This window comes from Trichechus manatus, unplaced genomic scaffold, assembly GCF_000243295.1.
Source record: "Trichechus manatus latirostris isolate Lorelei unplaced genomic scaffold, TriManLat1.0 scaffold00043, whole genome shotgun sequence".
Classification (NCBI taxonomy): domain Eukaryota; kingdom Metazoa; phylum Chordata; class Mammalia; order Sirenia; family Trichechidae; genus Trichechus; species Trichechus manatus.
The window spans coordinates 7,313,533-7,319,532 of record NW_004443979.1 but is presented as its reverse complement, the minus strand read 5'-3'; the positions used below and the strand labels follow the sequence as shown (position 1 = coordinate 7,319,532).

The following is a 6,000-nucleotide window of genomic DNA, read 5'->3' as shown; positions in this document are numbered from 1 at the left end:
ATGGGCTACAACAGTCCAGGGACAAGGACTAGAAGGCAGGAGGGGACAGGAAAGCTGGTAATAGGGAACCCAAGGTTGAGAAGGGACAGTGTTGACATGTCGTGGGGTTGTTAACCATTGTCATAAAACAATATGTGTACTAACTGTTTAATGAGAAACCGTTTGTTCTGTAAACCTTCATCTAAAGTACAATAAAAAAATTAAAAAAAAAAAAAGCAAAAGAAGTACTTTGCCTCACTGATTCCCACAGGAGTAGAAATGTTTATTTCAGAGGAAAAAATAAACACATGATGTGGTATCTTTTAGCTCAAATCCTTCTACGGGAAAGCTATGTTAACATATCTATAAGAAGAGAGTGGATTCGTTTTCTTATTTGACGACATTGAAAGGATTTTTCATTCTACCTCATCATTCTGATATAGAGCCTTTCTTCTTGTTCTACTAATTTATACATGTATTTCTGTAACTGACTCAATGCTTTTATGCGTTTTTCTTCAGATAAGTCAGCAAATACATAGAATGAGACAGAGCAGTAAAGAACATCAAGTTTCTGTCAAAACACTTCATAAATATTCATAGAGTTCTGCAATACCTACGAAGTTATGAAGATGGCATTAAGATACTAGTAAATCCAAAGAGAACCTATGCTAATCAAGCTATCACATCTTATTATATTTTATTCTTTTATCACTTTATTCCTTCAATAATATAAATATGACCCACAAAAAAGCTACAGATCCTAACCTGCCATAGTGAGATAGAATTTCAGTCTTATCCTGGATCAGAATTTTCTAACCAGGATGTCAGGGTCTCATGGTAGATCTGAAAGCCTAACCTGGGAGTTAGATTTCCAAAGCACTTGCCACCAACATAGTTCTGTCTCAGACGTGGCCTCCTATCCAAGTATTGCCAGCATTCCCCATGGGACCAAGGCCTGGCTGGAAGAGAACCCCTGTGGAAGGGCTTAACAAAGATCACCTCCAGTCTTCAGTGTGATTGCAATACCCTCAAGAAATTTTAAAATCCAACATGTTACAAAAGGTTTAGGAAATACCTTAAATGTTAGAATTTGGATGATCCCTTTTATGTAATAAAACTGAACTTTGTATTACTCCCAAAACAAATATTTTTAAAGAGAGATATATCTTTAAAATTGGCTTTATGATCTCTCTTTATAAGTATATCCTCTTAGGTTGTTCCAGTATGGAGATGACTTACAACATTGCCGCCTGTGTCCTCATTTGTACCAAACCCTTTCAATCAAAGGAGCAATGAATTCAATGAGTTGTACTGTTAGTACATCACTGTAGTTAAAAAGTATTGCTCACACCAGGGGGCCAAGCAAAGGCTATTGACATGCTTGCTTGATGTATGAAAAGACAAATTAGTCCCCCATCCTATCTACCAGCAGGGTACAGTGACCTGACATAGAAAAGTCAACTCAAACCACTGTATAATATATTTACATTTTTTTTCCAGGAAACTTCAGAGTTACCAAATCAACTGTGTCTAGTTTGCAAATTACATGCAAGCTAACAGACTGTGAAATAAATTTGCAGATGGCTGTGTGGTTTTTGTGCAGTGGTTAAGAGCTACGGCTGCTAACCAAAAGTGGGCAGTATGAATTCACCAGCCGCTCCTTGGAAACTCTATGGGGCGGTTCTACTCTGTCCTCTAAGGGTCGCTATGAGTCAGAATTGACTCGACAGCAATGAGTTCGGGTTTTTTTTTTTTTTTTTTTTGGTGTAGTTTTTAGCTTGACTGTGTGTGAGATGGCACCAGTGACTATAGTTTGTCCTGGAAAAAAATCTACGTAGCATTGGATGGGAAAAGTCAGGGAGAACAGTTTAAACAAAATGCTGCTTCTGGATATAGTTGTTTATTACTCATTGCTTGTCTGCCAGGCCTGCTGATGCATTCTCTGCTGTTTTCTAGTACACTAAGCAATGTGAGAGAGTGATTTCTCCTTTAGAGTCACTCAGCTGGAGTCAGGTTGGACAACAGTTGTGCTTACTTTTCCTTCTTGTGGTAGAGAAACAATTCAAAGTCCCATGGGTCTGTTTCTTGAGTTTAGTAAACAGAACATGTTTTTTTTACCACCGTATAAAGTGATTGAGTTTACTATAAAAAATGAAGAAGTTCTCACATATGCCTTCGAATGCAGTTTGCACTAATCAGAATACATTAGGTAAAGAGCTATGCTTTTCCATTACATAGGTCATAATTAGGAATTGAAGATAGAACCAGTAGTCAATATAAAATGAAATTTCCCTAAGTTTCTGTTGTTGGTGATTTCAAGGAAAAGCTAAGAAAAAGTAATTTTTATAGAACTATGTTACAGTTCAAAAGGGGCCCTCATGGCTCAGTGGTTAAGCATTTGGCTGCCAACCAACCACTCTGCAGAAGAAAGATGTGGCAGTCTGCTTCTATAAAGATTATAGCCTTGGAAGCCCTATGGGGCAGTTCTACCCTGTCCTCTACGGTCACTGTGAGTTGGGATGGACTTGACAGCAATGGGTTTGAGGTTTTTTTTTTTTTTTTTTTTTTGGTATGTTACAATTCAGATAATGAGGACTAGGGGTGTAAAAGAAATTGGAAACTAACTAGCTAAACACAGTTCTGCCAAAGATTGGGAAATCACCTGTTATGAAAGGTGGCTACTGTTCTCTTAAAAATTCCTAGAAACCTGCCCTTTTCTGGAATGTACATTAATGGGGTCGCCATGAGTTGGGGTTGACTCCAACTTTTTTGTAATGTATATGTGTGTATGTACACACAATTCTCTGTTAAACTCAACTGAGGTCTATAGAAGAAGGCATAGAATGTAATGCATATGGCAAGTACTTATTGGGAATGAAAATACTGTGGTGCTACATTGTAACTCATTATGCAGAATAAATGATGCTATAACAATAATACTATAAATAATATAAAAGAACCAACCTAAACTTGTCAGAGTCAAACATAAAGCAGTTTTTTTTCAAGTGTAAAAGCCCTTGATTTATTCATTCAACAAACATTTATGATACACCTACTATGTACAAGACAGTAGTTCTAATTCTCAGTGGGCATAAGTTTTGGAAGAGTTGATAACTGGGCGTTGAAGGTACCAAATTAACTATAGTAATATTGGATTGGAGCTCTGTTTTTCCTACTTGAAGCTAACATGAAGTAATTTCTACTGATCAAGTAAAAACTTCCCAGGCTTGCTTTCTGTAGTCTATTTTGAGGCACAGAATTTAGTGGCAGGAAATATGAGTTCTAGTCTCTGTCTTACCTAGTCAGGCATCAGAACAAAATCAGACAAGGATTTAGTGAGAAAAGCAGTGAACTGAGAGCCAGCTGGGCTTATAGACCTGGTTCAACCACGAAACAGCTGGTAAACTTAAACAAGCATTTTAACTTCTAGGAACCTTAAGAGTTTTTACCTGTTAAAGAAGAGTATTAATAGATGGGTTTGTGTGTGTGTGTGCTTTAAGTGAAAAGTAGATGGTTTTTAAGTCTTTGCCAGCTCTAAAATTTAATTAAGCAAAGTGAAAACAATGTGAGAAATATGGAAAGGGTTAGATAAATGTAAGATGTGATGATATCGATGATGACTCAGGCTCCATATGTAAGTGGATTTTTGTCTATACACACATCTACTTTTGTTTAGCACACCTGTTTTAGTATCTTCTTTTGGCCCAAGAGTCCAATGGCAAAGCATCCTCAGGCCTAGGGATTGTCAGGCTGCCTGCCCTTGGCCCCCTCCCTTCATGGTGCTCAATGTTCCCTCCCTCCTGAATAAAGGTGAAATTGAAGAGAAGGGGAGCTCAGAGGTCCCTGCTCAGCCTCTGTGGCTTCTAATACACTACCTTGAAGATGGTAGGTTGAGTTAAGCAGGCTTTGGACCGAATCCTCTCTCTACTACTTACCCTTTGATTATTCAGTTTCTTTTTCCATAAAAGGTGATAATCATATACCAGCTCTAAAGATTTTTATGAGAATTAATCAAAGCAAAATATGGAAAGGACCTGGCACATAAGTAGGTAGATGCTAATATTGTTGTGATTGTTGTAGTTGAGGCTGAAAGCAGTCATCTCCCCTGCTAATTCAAGCTGGGTGCCAAAGTGACCACCAAAATCCTAAGCACCCCTCACTGAAGTTACACAGGAATATACATTTCTGCATGTCATCCCTTCTTATCCACCAAGTAGCAGCAACAAAAGCAGGCATTTTATGGTGCTTATTTCCTACAAAGTGATTTCCTGTGCATAATTTTATTGGATTTTCAAATTAAGCTATGAGGCAGGTAAAGTGGGTATTACTTTCATCCCTGCTCTCAGAACCACTGTCTTGACCATTCCCATGGAGTAGCTCTTCAGGAGTGCCATCCACTTAGAATACAGTGTGAATGGTCTCCTCCCCTGGAGTCATGCAGAGCAGCAATACTGCCACTTTTAGAATAAGAAACAGAAGTCCAGGAAGGTTAAATGACTTATCCAAGGTCACACAGCCAAAGAGGAAAAGATCCTTATCTCAAACTCAGGTTATGACTCCAAATAGTTTGTGCTTTCCTCTAGCTGTACAATGTATACATGGAGATTATGATAGTGTCAGATTGTCCATGCCAACCTCTCCATCCAGTATTAGGCTTTGAGCTATCTTGGTGGAAGATCCCCTGAGGCCACTGGACAAGAAAACCCTCACCATGCCATAATGTAATATGGCACATTGTGTGTGACTCAGCCTTGCTCTAGATGTGTGGTACCTCAGATGCTATTGTATGGAAAGGAAGTACCTGCATATCTGAGCAAATCAGGTTGTGGAGCTAGTGGTCTACTCCTTCTTTTTCTGTAAGTCTGGCTTACATGAATATGTAATAACCAGTACCCCTAAAAATTGTATTGTATCCCCCACTGTGTTGCCACCTTATCACAATCTGTAGCTTGTGCCAAAAGGCACGTAGCAGTATTAAATAAAAATTAAGAGTTTTGGAAAAGTAATTTTATCACAGTACTGCAATTGGACTCCATGCAAAACGAGAATAACTTCCTCATATTCCCTAATCCCCAAACAAAATAACCATCAAGAAATATTAAAACACACATTTTATTAGTTTCATTTAATTTCTTAATTGCTCAAAGTCAGTTTACCCATTTATTGCTGTGTGAAATGCTTAGAGGCAAGGCGCACATTAAAGGGATTATTTACATGTAATCCCTCCCTCCCAGAGGAGAGGAATTGATCACTTATGAATCCTGATTTATGCTCTGTAACAATACCAAATGGAGGAAATAGTTATTGTAAAATGATATAGTCAGTAGTCGGGTAATACAGTAGGAGAATGTAATTTAATAGCACAGAGAAAGTGCCTCATTTTCAGTAAAAGTTATGCAAGCTCTTTTCAGGAAGAGCTATTAACCAAACTGAATTTAGTCTCCCGTTTTTCTGGCTATACCTTTGCTAATTGATAGATGTTGAAGATATGTAGCCTGTTAAGATTTTAATCAAATGGAGTCTGGGAGTAGATGTGATAATTTTACCGGGACTTGGAGTTCTGGGGATAATAATTACGCTGGGTATTACATGGCTCTATGACAATTCACCCACTGCCAGAATGCCTCCCTGGCAGCAAAAAGAGAATGGAAATGCAGGTGGCATTTGGAGAGATGCTTGGAATTACACAGGAAAGGGACATGAGGTAGGAAGGATTTCTGTGTAAACATCCACCAAGAAACTTGTGAAAAATATGAAGTGCCGGCCGTTCTGTGGCACATCATAGCTGGTTTGAGACCATTAAACTCTCGAGGACTGGGAAACTCATTAGTGACCTGGGAAAGAGCGTTTCCTTGTTCTGTTGCTGACACATCTCTCCCTGTTGTAGTACCTGTAACCCTAATACATTACTTTAGGAGCATTATTGCTATTCTCGAAAGGAGGTAAGAGTTATAGCATCAGAAGAGTACAGAGGTAAGGCCAGTCCTTACCAGCAACTTCTGCCCCCTCAGACAGTACCCA

General features: G+C 38.6%; 1 protein-coding gene across 2 annotated transcripts in view; it reads left to right on the top strand.

Annotated features, from left to right (window-relative positions):
• Positions 1-6,000, top strand: part of NPAS3 (neuronal PAS domain protein 3) — a 1,017,265-nt gene that overhangs the window by 867,061 nt on the left and 144,204 nt on the right. The gene's annotated exons all lie outside the window — the stretch shown is intronic.